We start from the raw sequence: 22,214 nt of genomic DNA on the forward strand, positions 1-22,214 counted from the left end.
TCTGAGGAGGTAGGGATGTACGAAAGTCACTTACCTTTTCGCAGCTTGGCTTTGCGGTGGGGGGGAGGCGCTTCGCTTTCCCCCCTGAAGTTCAGGCGAGGGGGGGAGGCGTCCCGCCTCGCCCGGCCGAAATTCAAGCCGGGGGGGGAGGTTCCCTGCCTCGCCCGGCCGAAATTCAGGCCGGGGAGAAGCGCCCCGTCTCCCCGGCCGCGAAACAAAAAGTTAAAAAAAAAAAAAGACTCCGTGATAGGCTACGTGACGATTTACTTAGCCTATCACGGCTAGATTTCCAAAGTCAGCCGTGATAGGCTACGTAAATTGTCATGTAGCCTATCACAGGTGACTTTGGGGGGGGGAAGCGCGTACACAAATGGCGGCGCCCATGGGGCGCCACCATTTGCGTTCCTTATTTTGGCACATCTAGTCTACATAAAGATTACGTAGACTACGGCGAAAATAAGGGCAACGCAAATAGCTTGCCCTTATTTTCACCATAGTCTACGTAAATCTTTACGTAGACTAGACGTGCCAAAATAAGGAACGCAAATGGCGGCGCCCCATGGGCGCCGCCATTTGCATACGTGCTTTTTTTTTTTTTCAAAGTCACCCGTGATAGGCTACGTGACAATTTACGTAACCTATCACGGCTGACTTTGGAAATCTAGCCGTGATAGGCTACGTAAATCGTTACGTAGCCTATCAAGGGTGTTTTGTGTTTTTTTTACTTTAGGGTGTTTTTTTTGCAATGGCGGCGGCGGCAGCCGGTCGGGAGATTGGCCGCCGCCCCCGCCCGTGACGAAATGCCGCCGAAACGCCACCGGGACCCGCCGCCGAGAGGGACATTCGCCGAAAGTAAGTCCCGTCCCGGGGGGGCGGGGGGCCGGCGGAGAATTTCCCAACCAACTTCGGGGGGCCGAATGCGTCGGCGCTTGGCCTCCCGAAGATTCAGGGAGAAATTCTCTGCCATCCCTATGAGAAGGATCAGCAATCCGTGGGAGAGGAGCCAGCTCATCCCTCACAGGCACAGCAGCTGGCAGAGATTCCTCCTGCCAGCATTCCTGAGATAGATAATGATCCTAGCAGTGAGAAAGTGCGGGAACGGGGCTTGCTAGACGCTCAACGCAGACGCAGGGAGCAACGAGTGATGGAGGACGCAGAAAGGAGGCGTAGCACCCATTTGGTGCGCAAGCAACAGCCGCCTCCCATGGACCCAAGGGAAAGAGGGAGGATCTCTCCCTAGCCCATAAGTTCAGGGTCTTCAAGTCACTCTCTTTCAAACGGGGATCAACTGCCTACTCAGAGCATAAGCTACTCTGCTGTTCCTTGCTTAGTCGCTGGTGATTAGCATCTGAAAGAGTCATTAAGTTGTAAAAGGGTTAAAGCCTTGAAAAGAATCCTTTCGTCTGTGTCTTGAGTTGGCTATTGGAGTCTACTGAAAGAGGCCGCTAGGGCACTTCTGACAATATCTAAACAAAATTTTAAGCAATCAGTCAAACTATAAAACAAATCCAGGATCAATTAAAACTCATCACATGCTGCCAGATATTAGGTGTTTACCCTGCAATTATTTTCTGCAATTAACTTGCTCTTCTTTCATGACACACTGTGATCTGGGTAGCAGGAGGCTTTGAATGCCCCTAGTTTCGGCAAGACTTGGACTGAATGACTTGGTTTAATGAGTGACCAGTTCATCTTTTTCTAGTAATTATCATTTGCACGGCTAAAACCAGCCTAAGACGGCCTTCATAGGCAGATCCAGAGGCCATTTCATAGCGTCTGCATTTGCCAACTAATCAGAAACTAAAAATTGAGGTGATAATGATGATCAAATGCTATGTATGGTAGAATGTTAGCTCTGAATACAATGAGGCTCTCTCTGTCTCCATCACCCCATCACTATCTCAAAATGGGGTTTTCACCTGACTGGGAAATGCAGACGGTGTAAATAATATCTGCGCTGGTCTGGTTTCCTATTGGCTGATTCTGGCCATATGTCCCAGGACATGACCATGTCAAGGCCCAGTGGGATCAGAGGCAATTGGTTTGGTCCAGTGAGGCCAGCGGTTAAGGTCCAGAGCAGGCAAACAAGGGTGGGGGAGGCAGGAATGAGGCAAGAAGAGTGTTCCCTTCCAGACAAGTTGCTTAGACTGAGCAGTCAAGCCTGGAGCAAAGGTGATACTGGGCCAGTCAGGCCTGTAATGGTTCCTCGGGTCATTTGGTCTGGCTGGGCTGATAAATCCATAGTACCATCTCTGGCCATTACTGGGGTGGTGCTGCAACACAGCAGAGGTCAGGCTAGGAGTTCCCTCTGTCTGAAAGCTACTGTAGTCAGTGGTGCTAAAATGAGGCGCCGCGCAACGTCCTTGCTCCCGGAGCACTGGCTTTAAGACTCCTGGTGGCTTACACGCCACTGGTGGTCTGCAATTAAAACCTAGACATTCCAGTTACCTGTTTTAGAAAAATCCAGGCCTGCAGGTCCCCACAACAAGGGAGCCTGTCTAAGGCTCTTTTCACTGTGTGACAAACACTTTGCATGTGTTCAGAATTCTTAGTTTTACATTGACAACCCCCACAGCACGTATCGTTAGAATTGGATGAATGGAACTTTAAGAAAAGATATTCCATGCTTTCCATGCATTTTATTAAAATATTTATAAATTGCCTTTCTACTCAAAAGGGGCCTTGAGACTTCTGCAATCTGCTTAAATATCCAGCTGCCATGAATGTGAATTAAGCAGATGTGTCATACAAATGCTGAGGGTGAGGCAGGCATTTCGTGGCTGTGCTGTTTCATATAATTCATCCAACTGAGCTGACGACTTTAAAGCAAGATGGAAGAGGGATGTGTTTTGTCCAAAAAAACACTGTATGGAGACAGACCTAAGTACCTATCATTATTCCAGTAGATGCAGATGAAATGAAAAAAAGTACACTGCCAGCCCAAGACATTTTCTGCCTGAGCTGAAGGACAAGATGGATCCACCACCACCACTCCACCTACAGAAGCTACAGAATCTCTCCTCAACACTGGTGTTGGGACAGCATCTCCCACCTTACCTGAGGGCAGCCAGCTGGCTTAGGGAGCACAGGGAGGATTGGACCACACAGCCCTATCCTCCAATGTAGGGATGTCCATCACTGGGAAATCCAGTTATTTATTGGCTCGACAGAGGTCCATGGCATGTGCAACTTGTTTTGCTTCTGTGAGCCAAGCTGCGGGCTGTTCCCCAAACTCCAGGTATTTTGCATGCATTTTTTTTAAGGTTCTTCAATTTGCACAAATTTCTGAGCAATTTGAACAAATCATGGCCAAATTTGCAGAAATTACAGCCAAATTTGCAGAAATTACACAAATTCAGCTGTCATTGGTGTACATTTGCCCATAAATTGTACAAATTCAGCTGTAACTTGCACAAATTGCCCAGAAATTTGCACAAATCGCAGAACCTCCCCCCCAAATGTCCAAAATTCCTGGAAAATTTCCAAGCTGGCTAGGAATGTCAGAGAATTCCGCCACGGATCTCGGTGAGGCCGAATGCCAGTGCATTCAGCCCCCCAAAATCTGTGGCGGAACAGCCTGTCACCCCCCCACCCCCCGCGGATCCCCCCCCAGGATGAGACTTACCTGGGGCAGATGTTCCGGACTGCGGTGGCTCTGGCGGCGGCTTCAGCGGAGGCAGCGGCTGGTCTTCCAACTGGCTGCTGCCGCCACCGCCATTTGCAGTCTGGTCATTTGTGTGTGTGTTTTTTTACATAGACATGATAGGCTACGTAAGTCTTTATGTAGCCTATCATGTCTGGGTTAAAAAAAAAAAAAACTTACGCAAATGGCGGCAGCTATGGCCACCGCCATTTGCGTTCCTTATTTTTCGACGTCTTAGTCTACGTAAATATTTACATAGACTACTACGGCGAAAATAAAGGGGAATGCAAATAGCATAGTGGGCACTATTTTTGTTCCTTTTTGATTCGCCGTTTTAGCTTACGTAAATATTTACGTAAGCTAAAACGGGGAATCAAAAAGGAACGCAAATAGCGCCCACTACGCTATTTGCGTTCCCCTTTATTTTCGCCGTAATAGTCTATGTAAATATTTACATAGACTAAGATGGCGAAAAATAAGGAACGCAAATGGCGGGGGCCATAGCTCCCGCCATTTGCATACGCATATATATATATTTTTTAACCCAGACGTGATAGGCTACGTAAGTCTTTACGGAGCCTATCAAGTTTTAATACAGTGACGCAAACAGCGGCAGCTACGGTAGCTGCCATTTGCGTCCCTGCTACCCAGCGGCCGGATGTCTGGCTGCTGGTGGAGCCGGCCGGCGGCTCCGCAGAATCCCTGCGGAGCAGAGCCGGCCGAGCAGGACTCCGGGGGGAGGGACGGAGCGCCTCCCCCCCCATCGAGGATTCCGGAGGGAGGGACGGAGCGCCTCCCCCCCACCACGAAGCAGATCTGGGAAAAGGTGAGTGACTTTCGTACATCCCTAAAACTGGCCCAACTCACAGCACAGTGAGTCAAGCACTGTAACGGGAATCAAAATGAAGTCCAGGGGGCTGAGCCTAGGAAAACATGCCAAACCCCCCCCCATGTATTTTTCCGCCATCCCTACTCCAATGAAGGGGAATGGCCAGAGGACTGCCTCTGCTTCCCATCTCCACACCACTGAGCATCTGATACCTGAGGCAACCCCGTCATTTGCCTAATGAGAGGGCCGGCCCTGAAAAGCCAACTTAGAAAGCTGGCTTCTTGAGAGAATGAGTGATGGGTATGGAGCCAAATGCATGTGGCAGTCTTTCATGAAAAGAGCTTTGATTGCACCAAATAATCACTCAGTGGGAAAACTGGCTGTCTGTAGTGACCCATATACTATTCACTCGCAACCAGAGAGATGCATCAAAACAAACAATCCCTGAAACAACCTGTAGAGCTCAGCGCAGTTTCAGTGTTACCTGTCTCAGGGTCACTGACTGGCAATAGATGCAGGGCAGTACTTCTTCACACAACTCATAGTTCACTTGTGGAACTTCCTGCCACAGGATGTGGTGATGGCTGCTAGACTGAATGGCTATAAAAGGGGATGAGACAAATTTATGGAGGATAAGGGTATATCAGTAGCTACTAAAACGAAGGCCATATGCTGCCTCCATATTCAGAGGTAATATGCCATTGAATATTTATTGGAAGAGGGCTATTCCCTTCACACTCTGCTTTGTGGGGTTCTAGGAGGCATCTGGCAACATATCAATAGTCACAAAAGTGATGGTTGCTGTGGTGATGATGGCAGCTGAGATGGGGAATGGGAGACCTCTCTTCCACCTCATTCTTTCATCCCCTCACTGGCACCTATAATATCATTCTGGGTACCATGAGCCCTGGGGAATAGAACACTGCATGCACTATCATTGTCTCAAGTCATATGAGGAACACGCATAAGAAAGTATCAGCAAGACTCTTCATTCCCCAGTAATGTATGATGTGCATTTTTGGTCATGACAGCAAATAAATGTTTATTTTACCACATCATACCAGCTAAATAATCCTCCCTCATTTCATTCTTTGCCTGCCTGCTGCCGCACAAAGATGCGAACAGATGTTGCGATGAGAGGCTTGAAGAACAGCCCTTGATGAGGAAGCTACATGGCAGAAGGTTACATGATACAGCACTAAAAGTGGTGGAACTCTGAATGCCAGAAGAGAAATCAGGTTGGTTATAGGACCATAGGTGCTAAGGAGGAGGGGAACCTTTTCCTAATCGCTTTTCCTTGGCAAATTCTGCCCTTACTCTGGAAAAAGGACTTTGTTCATTTTAAGTACTTTTCCAGAGTGTTGTGGGTTTTTTTTTAATATGGTAGACTGGAGGTTTTTAATGATGGGCTGTGTATGCCTTTCTGTAGCCCTGACAAAATTGGGGGGGTTCTTTGTTAGGAGGGAGAAACCCACCTCAGATAGAGCACTCATGGTCAATCGTCCAAAAAGTCTTCTAAGTTGCAACTGTACTGGACCCTTATTTTCCCCACATTAAGTACACACAATGACTGACTTCATCAGCAGCAGTGGATTAAAGACACAGGGATCCGTGCTGGGTCTTCTTCGGAAGCCTGTGGGTGGCTTCTGTCGGAATCAATGGAAGCACTGTTGTGCATCCAAAGGCCAAATTTGGCTCATGGGGTTTATAGTTCCCCTATAGAGCTCGAATTGATTCCAGTGATTTCATTCCTACACAGACTACACTACGCATCAAAATGGCGGCTAGACCCTTCTCGCCTTGATGGTAGCTTTGTGTGTAGGTTTTTCTAGCTTGGCCTGCAGCTTTCTCTCATTGTCGTTTCACCAGTGGAGGCTGGTGGCTCTGATGTCAGTGGGGCAGTGAATCTGCTCCAGGTTTCAGTCAGAACTCCGCTTCGCACCTTGAACAGCTCCTCTAGAGTTCTGACTGGTCCTGATTGAAAGCCAGAGCGGATTCACCATCCTACGGACATTGGAGCCACTAACCTCTGCTGTGTCTCGCTGTTTATAACACCAATGGCAGATTTCAATGGAGGAGAGTGCTTCCAGGGGCAGGCCTACACCACAAACATAATTCCCTCTTCCCGGGGAACCCTGGGGATTATAGTTCAGGGATGGAGATAGAGACTAGTGATGTCTGGCAGAAAACAGCAGCCTTCTGAACTCCAGAATTCTTTGGGGAGAAACTGTGACAGCTCAAGTGGTACGGATTTCCTGGCCATTTCAAACCTTGACAACTTCAGGATGTAAAATTCAGGGCCCGGAAAACATGAGGGGTTCCACAAGCGGGAAAAATACAGAATAACCTATTGAATTTTGCATCCCTAAATCACCAGTATGAACGTTCCTCTCCTAATTTTGTGTAGGGAAAATTGGCTGGCATGCTAAAGGCACCACAACTAAGCAATAATGGGGGGGCGGGATATGAACTTGGGAGGCAGCGACCGTGGGGGCACAGCACACATCCTCCTGCCTCAGGCAGTGGGACGTTTTGTACCACTGCTGAATATAAGAACGTATTCCCCTCCCATAGCCCTTTCCCACAGTAGCTCTCAAGAAACTTATATTCAGTGGTACACTGCCTCTGAACATGGAGGTGCCATTCAGCCATCATGGGTAATAGCCATTGATAGTCTTGTCCTTTATACCAGTGTTCTCTACCTGGGTCCTTGTAGATCAGCCCCCCCAAAACCTTTTTGGACCTGTGGACATATCTGGGAATTTGAGAAACTGCTTTGGGCACCACCACAAAATGACCCCCAGGGAGGATGTGGCTAGTCACATAACGGCTGCTGCGGGGGCCTGGCTAATCAAAAGTGAGCTAAAGAGGTGGTGGGGAGGGGAGAGAAAGAGCTAGGCTAGAGGCTGAGAGTGGAGAGAAACAGCAAGATAAAGGAGTGAGTGGCAGAGAAAGAGCAAGGCTAGGAGGGGGAGAAACAGTGAGCCAAGAGGTGGGGGGAAAGAAATAGCGGAGCTAAAGGTCAGGAGGGAGAGGGAAATAGCAAGTGGAGGCTAGGAAGGGAGTGAAAGCAGACTTTCCTAACATTTTCCAAGGTTGTAATTTAAAAAAAAAATGTGAAGAGCCATGCGGGCACCATGAGAGGTCCCTGCAGGTCCATGGCGCCTGAGGGTGCTGCACTGGGGACCCCTACTGTAAATGTTTTGGCTTACAACTGCCGTCATCCCTGACCTTTGTCCACACTGCCTGGGGCTGATGGGAGTGGTAGGCCAACAGATCTTGAGGGACCCAGCTTGGCTGCTCTAAACGTTTGACTGATTCCATTTTAAATGCATCTAAACAAGTGGCCATCACCACCACCTCTTGCAGCACCGAATTTCATGCATCGATTATGCGCCGCATGAACAAGGATTTTCTTTTGTCTCTCCTGAATCTCCTGGCTATCCATCTCACTAGGTGATCCTGCATTTTAGTGGTATGAAAGGGTGTGATAAATCTCTCCATCCACTTTCTCCACACTTTTTATAAACCTCTATTATTTTCTCCCTTAGTCATCTTTTTCTCCTAAACTAAATGACCCCAAATGCTTTAGCCTCCCTTTCATCATAGGGAAGGCACTCCAAACTCTTGCTCATTTTGGCTGCTCTTTTCTGAATGCTTCCCAGTTCCACAACATCCTTTTTGGGATGCGTCAGCCAAAACAGCAGACAGTATTCCAAATATAGCTGCATGCACCATAGGTTTATATAAAGGCACTATGTCCCTGCTAGCCATCTTATTCAAAATCCTTTCCCCATAGTCCATAGCATGAGCTGAAATTTGCTAAGGAAGCTCCCCTCCCTCTCACCATTTCTCCCCATGCTGCAAACAGTAGCCAGGATGCTTTCAAGGACTATATAACACCAGTCCTGAAGGAGCTGCATTGGTTGCCTGTCTGTTTTTGTGTCAAATTCAAGGTGCTGGGCTTACAAAGCCCTAAATGACTTGGGAACCAGGTATCTGGTCTCCCTGTATCCGTTCCTTGAGATCTGTGGAGGGGGCCTGCCTCATTGTCCCACCACTGGGGGAAGTACTTTCTCTGTGGTGGCACATGGAGTTTGGAATGCCCTCCCCCAAGAGGTACACCAGACACCAACTTTATAATTTCGGCACCAGGCTAAGACCTATTTGTTTTCCTGGTCATTTATGAGTGGTTAGCTGTGCTGCTGCTAATTGTTGGTTAGTTGAGTTTTATTTTGGATTGTTGGATGTTTTACTAGTATCGTTACCTGCCCTGGATTTTTTTTTTTTTTAATGAAGGGCAGTATATAAATAGAACAAACAAACCTGTGTTTGCCAGTGTATGTTGTAATTCTCCCTTCAATGAACACTAAAAGTGACCTTCTCCTGGAAAATGCTCTATTTTAACATCCAGCAAACTGTGTACAAGAGCCTTCTGATCAACTCCATGGACAATCCAATCAATTATACATCCTTGAAAGAGAAATGGGAAACTACGTATTTCAAAGAAAGTTTTTAAAAAATCATAAACAAACTTAAAGGCTGTTTCTAATTCAAAACATTGGTTGGTTGTTGCAACATGGACGTTTCACCTTAATTGCCTTAAGGAATAATTGGACCAGAACAAGACAGAAATTTGATGTTAAGCATTCTTGAAATGAAAGGGAATAAAAGCTTAACTGGCGCTGTGACCATGGGTTACAGTACCTCTTCAGAAGATGCAAGAAAACTGTGGGCTTTGCATATGCGTCGGGCAAAAACCAATAAAGCAATATCAAGATGGTACATTAATAGTTAAAGCAAGCATCCATGAACCCACTTGATAATTTGGCTCATCTTGCAGGTATGCAAATTCCTGTATCCTGCAGTACACAATGCAGATGATTATATTTGTCTCATAATTGGGACAAACGTCCACTGACAGAGGCCTGGGTTCACACATGCATATACGTCACTTGATTTTTCCACACCCAATTACTGCTCACTTGATAGTGGTCCATTGGAAAACACTGCATTTTAAGGGATAAAAGTCTTCTGTCAGTGATGGTCTTCCCACATGTGCAGCGCATCACTGGATGTTGCCATTATCAAGTGATAACTATGCATGTCTGAACCATCTTACAGTTATTTTCAAAAGGTAGCAGGATATGGAAGAGAGTTCTTAGAAATACTTAGTATCAATCAAGTAAACCACAGCCTTTTTCCTGTTGTTGTTTACATAGGCATAGCGGGAGCAACAGGGGGGCATACCAGGAGTGGTGGGCGCTGCATATGACCCTCAGACCACATTTTGACCACCCCCGGTGTGAGCAGAACTGTGGACTAGATAGGCCTTTGGTCTGATCCAGCCTGGCTCTTCTTACGTCCTTAAATCTGACTCACATTTTTTACCACTGCTGGTAGAATAACTATTCACTGTGTGGAAGCCTTCTGTATGCCACAGGCAGTAAATAAATACAGGAGATGTAAACCATACTTACATAAACTAATACCACTTGTAAAAATAACAGGCGATTTAGCATACTTCAAAGCACCACTGCTGAGGTCAAGAAGAACAGCCCGATTGTATAGTGCATTGTGTTGGCAACGAGGCCAAACAACTGAGCACTCCTTTTCTTTGACCTCACAGCACCACAACTTCTGGCATGAAGGAGAAAGGAGGAGCGGGTCCAAGTGCCAGCACCGCAACAGCTACTGGTGCTATTTTGCCAGAAGCACATGCTGCCTTTTAAGCAGCAGAGCTGTGCTAAAGAAAAGCCATTCTGCTGTAGAAGTGAGGGGAAGCATTCCGAGGAGGTATGTGAGCTTCTAGATGGCTTGTTGTGACCTTCTAGGATCACTAGAAAGTCATCATACTCTTGGCTTCTGTGCAAGGTTTGGGATTTCCTTGGCAGACAGCACTAGCATATGGTTCTTCCCTGATCTCCAGAGTTTAAAATACCACTTTACTCCATATCAGCTTCCCGGTGTGACCAGTAAGAGTCTTGTTTTGCCCAAGCAGGGATCCTCTGAACATAGTCTGGATTTGGCTTCAGGTAACATGCACTGGCTTGATCGAGAATGTGCGACCCCACTCTGGAGTTATCTTTAGATTTCTTTTCACTCCTTAGAGACGTTTCAGCTAAGCAGGATCCATTCACTGCCCCCAAACCAACAAAGAATTTCACTCTAATTCACATTTCTAAGGTGAAACGTTGTGGCAAACTCTTGCCCTTCTTTATTTACAAGCACATTTCTTTCTGGCCAAAACAGAAAATCAAACCAGGATGCAGTCAGTGCAATTCAAAACATGGAGGGATGCAAGTCATCAGTACCAGTTAAAAGGCTTTAGGAGGACATAGGGCAAGACGTTCTCCATGGAACACACCTCCCCTCCATCAGTGTGTCCATTTCCTCCTCCTTGCTAGAGTTGCTGTTCTACTTTGGCTGCAGCAGAGTGAAGGAGCTAACTGAGAAGAAAAGTAATGAAGCAGGTGAATGTTCTAGCACACGGGTTTCACTGTAGTACAGGATCAGGATAAAGCAGGAGCGGTCAAGATAGCAGGCAAAGGCCAATACACAGTTAGGCAGTCAGATACATTACACAACCCAGAGGCAGAGTCAAGAAGGAGTCCAAGGGTCAGTAGCGCAGAAGATAAATCACAAGACAAGATGGGGGGGAAAGAATCCCAACACTAAAATTGATAGAATGATGTTGCTTCAGCACTGGGTAGGCAGACACTGAAGGCTTTTAACACCAGAGCCTGCTGAGCCCCACCCAGAGCCCAGCTGCACTACATTAGCGTTCTCTGGACAGAGCCCTACCCACAAGGAGTCACTTTCTCTTGAGGAGTCCTTCTTTGCAAGCAAGCACCTCTTTCTCACTGGAGCTCTACTGGCCTGTCACTTGAGGCAACAACACTCCTGGAGGCAAGCAGAGAGAGGAGTAGGGGTGTACGAAACACCGCTTACCTGGCTCCACTGGGGTCTGCAGTTGGGGGGAGGCAATCCGTTCCTCCCCCCGGAATCCTGCCCGGCCGGCTTCGCTCTGCAGCCAGTCTGCGGAGCCGCCACCCGAGCCAACCTGCAGCGGGGCCTCCAGCCGCTGCCAGGCTGCTACGGACTCAAATGGCATCCTGCGTAGGGGACGCCATTTGCGTCCCCATGCTAGCCCATGATAGGATACATAAATATTTACATAGCCTATCATGGCTAAAGGGGGGACACAAATGGTGGCGGCTACGGCGGCCGCCATTTGTGTGGCTGCCTTTTGACGTGATAGGCTACATAAATACTTATGTAGCCTATCACGTCAAAAGGCAGCCACACAAATGGCGGCCGCCGTAGCCGCCACCATTTGTGTCCCCCCTTTAGCCATGATAGGCTATGTAAATATTTACATAAGTATTTATGTAGCCTATCACGGCATTCCTGGGGAGGCGAATGGCCGCTGCCGACGCAGCCGCCATTCGAGGAGCACCCACTGGCGAACGGCATAAGGTAGGCTCCGTTTCGCGCACATTTTGCAGGGTGGGGGGCTTCGCTCTGCCACGGATTCTGGGGGGCCAAATGCGCTAGCATTTGGCCTCACTGGGATCCATGTTGAAATTCTCCGCCATCCCTAGAGAGGAGCAAAGAGAAGGAGTGCAGCCATCTCCCCTGAAGGCCCAGGCTGCTCTAGGGATGGCACAAGCATCCAGTTGGGGCCCGAAGCCCAGTGAGAAGCTGCTGGTTCGGCCCCCCAGATGCCAGTTCACGGACCTGAGCTCTTGCCCAACTCACTGCATGCTGAGTCGGGCACGAGCACGGGCACCTGCTCCCTCAGTGAGCCAGCTGCCTATCTCCAAGAGGGGAAGAAGGCACTGCCTCTCCTCCTTCGCCCATCCTTGCTACAGCAGCAGTGGCATGGGACAGGCTGGTCATTTTCCATAAACCTCTTACATGCTTACATGAAATGACCAGCATGTCCCTTGCTGTTGCCACTATAGCAAGGATGGGTGAAGGAGGAGAGGGAGGTGCTGCCTTCTCCCCCATTGTCCCCATGTCAGCAGGGATAAGGGACAGGCTGGTCATTTTAAGTGTAAGAGCCTTACGGAAAACGACCAGCTTGTCCCTTGCCGCCGCTGTAGCAGATGGGGCTGGGGGGAAGAAGGAGGCACCTATCCTCGTCCTCGCCACCCCCCAGTACAGTGACGATGGCTGGTTGTTTTACGTTAAGTCTCTTACACTTACATAAAACAACCAGCTGGTCCCTTGCTGCAGCCAGAAAGGGCGATGGCAGAAGGCGCCCCAGCATTCTCGCTGGAGGCCAGGGCGAGAGGCTGGGGACTGGCCTCTGAGACCCTTCTTCCCCGTGCCCAGCCCTTGACAGCAGGCTCAAGGAAGAAGGGCAACGGCAGCACCCCACAGCTCTTGCCCTGGCCTCCTCTAGAGTAGCCCAGGGAGAGAGGCTGGGGGCTGGCCACTGGGGTCTTTCTTCCCTGTGCCAGCAGAAGGGTGACGGCATAAAGCACAAAGGCTTGCCTGGAGTCCTTGGCATGGAGAGGAGGGGCGGCTCACACAGCTTGTGGGCGGGAAGGCAAGCTGGGAGGCTCGCCGAGCAGGCCTGGGCCTTGTGAGCTGGGGAGGGCAGCTTGTCGAGCTCCCCCCCCTCCTGGACAGAGATGAGCTCGTCCATCCCTAGGCTCCTCCTGGTCTGGTGACAGTGACTGACCCAGGGTCCCCCCAGTTTCTGGGAGCTCCAGCTCTTCCTCTGAGGAGGATTCCTCCAGTGGGGGCATGACAGTTCCTGCTGTCAGTTCACTTGCCTCTCCCTCCAGGACAAAATGCTGACCACTTCCCAGAGAGAGGGCAAGGCATGCAGAGGTCACTGTGCCTTCTCTTTGCTCATCTCCCTGCTTGGTCACTTGAAGAAGGCAGGCAAACAGGGCAGACGACGGCAAGGAAGAGGAACAGCAGTCCAGGAGCCCCTAAGGCAAGCATGGGGAACCTCTGACCTGTGGGCGTAATATAGCCCAGAGGGATTCTGGGCTTCTTCTCTAGGCTCCAGGGAAGCACTGAGACATAAGAAAGGCTTTATCTCCGATCTGGCACAGTCTTTTTCCTCTCTATGGATTGGCGGTGAGCTTCAACAGGTGCCAAACGATGCTGACTCCTGCTGAAACCGATCTTTGCAGATCAGCCATTACATCAACAGCCTCCTCTTCCAAACAAACTGATAAATAAATGAGGTGGATCAGCATAACGTGGGTGTGGCGGCAGAACTGCCAAATAATGAGAGCCAGAAAATGTGCTCTAGTGGCAGGCAGGGAGTGATTTTGCAGAGGACAAAATGTGGATCAGGATCAGCCAAACCATCAACCAGGAGCCTCTTGGTCTGTGCAGCGGTGCCCCTTGTGCCATCGCAGTCAAAGCTGCCAAACAGCAGAAGACTGGGCAGATCCCAGCCAGATCCCAGCTTGGCTTCACTCCACCAGGATTGCCAGCCCAATCAAGGGCCCAGCCTCTTTATTTGTTCTTGCCTCTGGGGCAGCCATTTAGAGCCTTGTTCACAAGCCAGCATTTAAGGAGGGGTGCTGGAACATGTGGAGTCGAAAAGCAGCCATAGCACCTCGTGCACACGCTTGAGGGGCTGGGTCGTTGACCTCAGCTCACCAGCCCGCATGCTGCTGCAAGAGAGAGACGGCAGACGGAGTGTACGTGCTGGCTTCCTGTGCTTCCTTTGTAGCTGCTCCCACCAGCAGGCTGGATGGGTGGTGGCAGCGCGATCTGGCCAACTTGGCAGTGGCAGCCGTGGGAACTACTCTTGCACCCCCTTCCCTGCACCGCTCCGGCTTCTACCATGCCCTAGAATGTGGCAGGCACAGGCTCAGCCCACTGTATCATCCAGCGGATAGCAGTCAGAAAGCAAGGGGCTTCCTATTAGCTCCATCACTACTGGAGTCTCTCGGCCCCAGACCTGTCCCTGGTCTGCCCAGGAACCAGGATTTTTTGAAACCAGAGTTTGGTAACCATAGCCACCATTCCCCACAGAGCAAGCCCTTTGTTCCTGCTGATGTAGCCTGGGTCATTGCCAGTCAGACTCTGCCATTGCTTGTGTGGCTGCTTATTCTTGGATCAGACCTGCTGCTTTGCTCCTTCCAGTGCCAGCTCCTGGCTTCGGAAGGCCCTTGGGCAAGACACCCTCAATGGGCTCCCCCCCTTAGTGAATCTACCTTCTCATCGTCATTGTCACCAGCTGCTGTGACTCCTCACCCTCTTTCCCATCACTGCTACCACGTGCTTGATTGACAGGTAGAGAGCTTGTGAGCAGTGGCATCTGCTACTCTTCCTCCTCACCATCACTGTTGTCTGGGCCAGAGAGAAAGCACTGCGAACACGCAGGTTGCAATGGTGAAGAGGAGAAGCAACTCCAGGGGGCTCTTGTCAGTGGGCCCATACTGGGGTGTGGCCCTTGGCAGTTGCCCAACCATGCCTACCCTTGACGCCAGCCCTGGCTCCTTCCCTCCCATTCTGCCTGCTTCATCTGCCCTTTTCAATCTCTGCATCTGACTATTCTCCTTTTGAGTCCTTCCTTTCAGCTACCTGCATGATTGCTCCAGGTAGCCCCCCCCTTTCAGGTGCACGTCTTTGGTTATACCCTGGCTTACCACTGCCTCTCCATCCAGATGGACCTTTCTTTGGATATGCCTGCAGGGTTGCATCCAGTTTAGCTTCCAAACTCCAGGTTCCTGGTGCTCAGGTTCCTACGGCCTAGGGCTGACTTCATGCAACTCACTGTTCCTCCTCATCAATGACCTGTTGATTGTCTAGACCAGCCTTCCCCAACCTGGTGCCCACCAGATGTATTGCACTACATGTCCCATCAACCCCAGCCATGATGAGATTTGGAGGGTGCTGGGTTGGGGAGGTCTGGCCTATGAGAAGCAGAAGCTCTCAGTATGAAGACCAGATGCACATTTCCCAGACACATAAAATGCAAAGGCTCATTTTCTGTTGTAGAAGAACAGACTACATGGGGAACTTGAATGTCTAGTTCTTGCACAATGCAGTGACAATAACCAAAGCTGTGTAGGCTTTGGCATAAGTGCCAGCCTTCTGCGGTTCTAACAGCATCACAACTTCAAAAATCAGGCATTTCTTTTGTTTGATATTAGGATAAGACACGTTCATTTTGAAAGCCCTTTATTTTGTGGGGGGGGGGAGAAAACAAAGGGAATCTATGAAACAAGCAAGATGTCTGGAGAAAGAGGAGAGGGCAAATGATAATGCGGTCTCATTAATGGGACTTCCAGGTGTTCGTTGATGGGGGAAAAAACACAGAGGGATGAAATGTAGACATGAGAATTGACAGGAAAATGATTTGAAATCAAGTACATGTTTAAAAAATTGGTTTGTAGTGGCTTAAAACCCCTCTGATCTGACCTGATGTACAATCTTTTGCCAAAACTACGAAAACACGGGATTCCACATGGTTAGAATCAGAGGCAAGAAGTATCTCAAGTACTTCATTCATAATTTTGCTTTGACACCAGGAAAGGTGTCGTTAACATGCTACATTTCCTTGCTTTCAACATCTATAATGACATGTGAAATAGGTCTGTGACATCTGTTGAAGTTCTGCAACATAAATTTGCAGAAAAGCCTATGCAGACTTTTCAGTGGCACATGACTGGAGCTTTGTGCAGTCTAGTCCAAACAGTTCCAACCGAAGTTATACTACCATGATAAAACTGTGGAAATAACATTGGGTGCCATGTTTTTCCATTGTACATCCCTCCATAGGGATAGCCCAGCCTGATTGTCGGTGTGAGGCAATGGACGTTAATGGGCAATATTACTTGATTATGTCCAAAAACATTGTGGGACATATCTTAAGTCATATCCACTTGTCAGAGTTGAGGATGAAATGAGTTTTATCTGGCAGGGCAAAGGTTCTCATTGGCTTCTGAGCAAAAGGATTTTTTTGTATTAGAGGGTTCTGAAGGGGATTGAAGGATAGCAATGCCTGTCAGTCTGCTTTATTTTGCATCCTGCAGTGCCTGCTTGACCAGTACATTTACACATGGGCAGGTTATTACTAGGGAGTTCATTTCAGTTCATTTTTTACCAGAATTTATCCAGTTGGCACCTGCTGGAACTGAATGCAGCCCTAAATCCAAACTCCAGTCAAAGTCCATACATTGCCGACCTTGTGATGCAGTTTCTGGAACAACAACAAAACTGTGTTCGGACAATGTGCACATTTGAAAAAATGTGTATGAAAAAATGCATACTTTTGAAAAATGCATGCAAACACTTTAATAAAGCGGGGGGGAATGATGGATGTGAACATTTGTGAAAATGTACATGGCAATACACATGAATTTTCATGCAAAGGGGAAAAAAACAAAGCTCACAATCTGATACAGATGGGAGTTGGAATGAGCTTCAAAGCAGACTTCAGAGGACCTCGCTGGACTCAAATTTTGCTCATGCGTGCATCCCCGATTGTTATAAAGGCACCTTGAGCCTCTGGGACTGTGTCATTAAAAATGAACTTGTAAAAAAAGCTTCATGTCTCTTTACTCTTTACTCTTTCTCTCTTATAACAACACCCAATGTGAACAACATGTTGTGTGATGTCATTGTGTTAAGAACATAAGAAGAGCCATGCTGGATCAGACCAAGGGTCCATCTAGTCCAGCATTCTGTTCACACAGTGGCCAACCAGCTGTCGACCAGGAACCCACAAGCAGGGCATGAGTGCAACAGCACCCTCCCACCCATGTTCCCCAGCAACTGGTGTACATAGGCTCACCGCCTCTGGTTCTGGGGGTAACACATAGCCATCCAGACTAGTAGCCATCGATAGCCTTTTCGTCCATGAATTTGTCCAACCCCCTTTTAAAGCCATCCAAACTGGTGGCCATCACTACCTCCTGTGGTAGCGAATTCCATAATTTAACTATGCACTGTGTGAAGAAGTACTTCCTTTTATCTGTCCTGAATCTCCCACCAATCAGCTTCATAGGATGAACCTGGGTTCTAGTATTTTGAGAGAGGGAGTTGTGCATCTCCATCTGCCCATCACAGTATGATGATATCACATTGTTAGAAATTACAAGATGCCAAAGATACAAAGAACATCTCTCTCTCTCTCTCTCTCTCTCTCTCTCTCTCTCTCTCTCTCTCTCGCTCTTTCTCTCTCTCATAATCTCTCATTTGGCTCCATGAATAAGATGACTTTAGGAATAAGAAGAAACAGTAGTCACTGTAGAGGGACAAAAGGCTATTTAAAAAAAAAATCAGTATCTCAAAATTCCCTCTGCTTCAAAGATTTTACCAGTTGAAATTAATTTGACAGTTGAAATTAATCTCAACTGTCAAAAGGACATCCAAGGTGCTTCCAGACAAGACTTTTATTGTGCAATTGCTCCACCTCAGTCACGGAACTTTGGTGTGTGTGTGTGTGTGTGTGTGTGTGTCCAGATGACATCTTCCATTTGTAGGAAATGCAGCCCTTGACAGAAAGAAGATTGTCTATCGCTAACATAGATAGAGGAGCCATAGCTCAGTAGTACAGCACATGATTTGCAAGGGGAAGTTCCCAGGTTTAATCGCTAGCATCTCCAGTTAAAGGCAGGTCATGGTAGGACTTGGAAAGACCCTGGAAACTGCTGTGAAACAGAGCAGACCATACTGAGCTAGATGGGGCAATGGTCTGGCTCTGTAGAAGGCAGCTTCATACGTTTGCACTTGTTCACCAGGAAAAAGAGAACCGAATTCTTAGCTTTACCTGGGAGCAGCTGTGGAATCAGGTCTGCTGCAGGCTAAAGGCAAAGGTGCTAATGGGCCAGATGCTTCAACACATACATCATCCTCTCAAGTGCATCATTTCTTCATTATGATGTTTATATTTGTTTTATGGAGTCAGGAGTTTGTACTTGCATAACGAGAGATTTAATGGGGTTGAAAAGGTAGGTGTAAATAGATGAGTTTTGATATTATTATTTTTAATAAACGAACTGGAACTGCTATGGTTCCAGAGAGAGTTAATGGGGGCGTGTGAATGTGCTTATGATATTAATAACCACCCTGGGTCTGCTACTAAAACTAGGACATCCTTCTTTGTAAATGCAGTAGATTTTTGCAGGACGTTTACTTCTTTCTGTGTCCAGCAACATCTTTCTTTTAACTATGGAGAGTCGTCCCCCCCACCCGTGTTTTGGAAGGACAGTAGCAAGATATAGGAGGATCTCTCTGGGGCTGTATAGCTGGCTAGAATAGATGATATTTTAGCCAATGAACCAGATGTTACTTTGGAACTTTGTGGCTTAGCATGGCTATTTTATTTTATAAGAAGGTGCTATTTTTGTCTTACCAAGCAAATTTAATGGTCCTAGGTTTGAGGGTGGAGGGAAGGCAGCTTAAATTTCTTTTTAATTCTGTATTTCTTGGCCTGCTGTATCAGGTTTAAAAGACTGTAAGATCCTCAGATTATTCCTTTCTATTGGCTGCCTTTTTATTCTTTTGATGCTTTTCAAAAAGTGCATCTGTTTAAATACAAGTCTTGTCCTAACGTGGCAACAATGAATGTAAGGATTATGTAGATGATAGCATCTTAGTTCCTGTAGCTGGACCATTCAAATATCCAGGTGTTTCCCTAATCTTTCCAGGGCTGGTCTTAAGTACTGTAAAGCTACTCAAGACCACACAGTTTCAGGAAAGATAGAGAGTCAGATAGCCAGTCAAACAGCTTCTTCTCAGAAGTAATGAATTATGTTTATATATTTTTTAAAGTGTGATAGCAGGCTCTCCAGATAGCAAAGCTTATTCTTTTTGATGGGACAGCTAGTATCCTTGAATCCAGCTGTCTACATCTTAGATAGAATCTCACTTTGATGTATTACCAAAAGCCCATGCCTAGAGACGCTGGCAACTAAGTGCTGGAAACAGAAGTCAGTCGAAGTTGGTACCAGAGAGGCATTGTTGTCCATGGTATGTACACACATCCCATTGTCATATCTGGTAAGCAGGGTGTTCAGGCTTGTAGCACTGCAAAACCCTGCAAAATAAACAAATGTGTATCACCACACATGCCTCTGTCATTCCACTTTCAGCTGTCTTAATCATGCTGATGATAACACTGACCTACTTTACAGGGTTGTTGTGGTCATTGTTACAACATGATCTGAGAGAGATTGGAGGATGGCAACAAAGGCCTTTTTGGTGCCCACCCCCGCACTATGATTATGGAAGCCTGTCCCCGGTGAGGTCTGCCTGGCACCATTTTGGTATCAGGTTAAAGGTGCAATCCTATGCACATTTAAACAGGAAAAAAAATCCTACAACTCCCAGCATGCCCTGGCCATTTCTTCTAATGGTTAGCTCTAGGAACACTCCTTATGGTCTCCATTAATGAAAGCTATGAATTATGATGCACTCTCTGGTGAAACATGGTTGTCTCAGATAGCCACACAACTTTTGTTAATAAATCATAATCTTGATATGGCATTCAATTATTTTTTGATTATTTTATTCGAACTTGTTACCTCTGTTGACCTGGAATGCAACTGTTAGATATTTTGTCCTATTTTTCAAAATTAATCAATGTGTTTGTTGTTTGGATCCCCACTTCTGAATCTAGAAGGAGAAGCAGCCAAGCACTTAGGACCTCTACCCAGACTATTGGATCCTGGAATAAATTCCCAGTGCAAATTAGACATTTCCACATACTTTGACATTCCATCCCATATTTATATTTGACATTTCATAGAAGTCACCACCCCATAATTATATTTGGGCAGTATCTAGCTGAACAAGGCCCTAAGCTAGTAGTCTTTCAGGCACTACCACAGCATAAATGCAGATTGTCACGAACTTCCTCATCATCCTCATCATACATCTTTCCAATTTGTGCAAGTTCCTACATAAGAAGGAGAATAATCCCTGATTTTGCATGCTATCATTTTCCTTTCTGGAGCTTTAGGGATGAGAACACTAGCAATTATTTTAGGAGCAAATGCTATTAGTGGAAATAAAACTATGAAACGCTTGGCTAAATCCAGCCACAGAGCTTGACTTGGTGACCTTCTGCTGCATCAAAATCTTTGGGATGATTTGTAGGGTAAACCGCTTACACTAACAGCTTCTTCCCATAGTTGCAATTTTCTCTTTTTCTATTGCATCATATGCCCTTCTGTGGCCTTCTGACTGGAAAGATTAAGAGAAATGAATTGTTCATGCTTCAACTAAGCTTATGTACACCAGTTGCTGGGGAACATGGGTGGGAGGGTGCTGTTGCACTCATGTCCTGCTTGTGGGTTCCTGGTCAACAGCTGGTTGGCCACAGTATGAACAGAATACTGGACTAGATGAACCCTTGGTCTGATCCAGCATGGCTGTTCTTATGTCCTTATGTTCTAACTGCCACTTGGCAAACAGATGCTTATTATTCAACTCCTGTATGACCTGTACACCAGTAGAAAAGAACCAGGGTCAAACAAAACTGGAGAACATCCAAAATAACCCAATGAAAAAGCGACAAGTCTGGAGATGTTGAAAATATATATCTAGTTTTATTCCTTGAAATAACTGAATGTGCAATATGCGAGCTAGTCACAGGATTCATCTTGGAGCCATTTTCAGGGATCTCTGCAGGCAATTTTTAGAAAATTAACCCCTTAAGAAGGTCCAAATATATGGTAAAGGGGCAAAATGCAGTGGGCTACTTCAAGGAATAAAACTACAGTATATATAATTTTTAACGTCTTGAGACTTGGTCTCCTTTTTCCTTTGGGTGCCCTGTGCATTGCACAGAGGTTGTTATTGCTAAGATTGCTGCAGTGGGGCAAGATGGATTAGCAACAGGGCTGAGATCCAGTATGGTTGCCAACTTAGTTGTACAGCCAGGTTTTTCCTGTGCGTAGGGATGTGAGAACTCACCCCTGTCCAGGTTCTCCAGATGCCCACCCAGCCCCTGCCCCTGCTCGCTGGTCCCCGGACCACACTCGAGCTCCTCCCACACTCGGTGAGCAGCCCACATTCACCCTAGTGGCCTCATCAAGCTCCGTGGTCACCATTTAAAAAAATAAATAAAATGGCGATTGCAAAAATGTGCATGTCTTTGTATGTGCGAAAATGTGCATTTTGCTAATGCGCATATTCTCATGTGTGAAATGTGCCTTTTTTTGAAGGTGCCTATTTGTGTATGTGCAAAAATGTGCATTTTTAAAAATGCACATTTTGCACATACGCGAATATGCGCATTCACAAAATGCGCATTTTTGTGTGTGCACAAATATGTGCATTTTTGCAATCACCATTTTATTTCTCAAAAAATGGTGACCACAAAGCTTGCCGAGGCCACCAGGATGAGTGCAGGCCATTCACCAATCGCAGGCAAGGGGTGAGCGGGGGCTCAGCGAGGGCGGCTCGGGGGTGCAGGCCGGGGTGGTTCCACCGGATTCCCGGACTGAATCAGGTGCCCGCACCATCCCTACTGTGCAAAACCAACATCAAGGGTAGGCATGGTCGGGCATTCACTGACAAGAGCCCCCCTGAGTTGCTCTACCTCTTAACCATTGCAACATGTTCACCTGCTTGTTCACCTGCCTCTTGCTCTGGCCCAGAAATTGGTGCGGGGGGAGGAGGAGCAGCAGATGCCACTGGCTACCTGCTCACTGGCTCTCTGCCTGTCAAGCAAGCAAGTGGTCACAATGATGAGAAAGAGAATGAGGAGCAATAGTAGTTGGTGACAATGGTGGTAAGAAGTTAGTCTCA

Source organism: Heloderma suspectum, chromosome 7 (genome assembly GCF_057233095.1).
Source record: "Heloderma suspectum isolate Gila_16-S chromosome 7, 16-S_ref, whole genome shotgun sequence".
NCBI lineage: Eukaryota > Metazoa > Chordata > Lepidosauria > Squamata > Helodermatidae > Heloderma > Heloderma suspectum.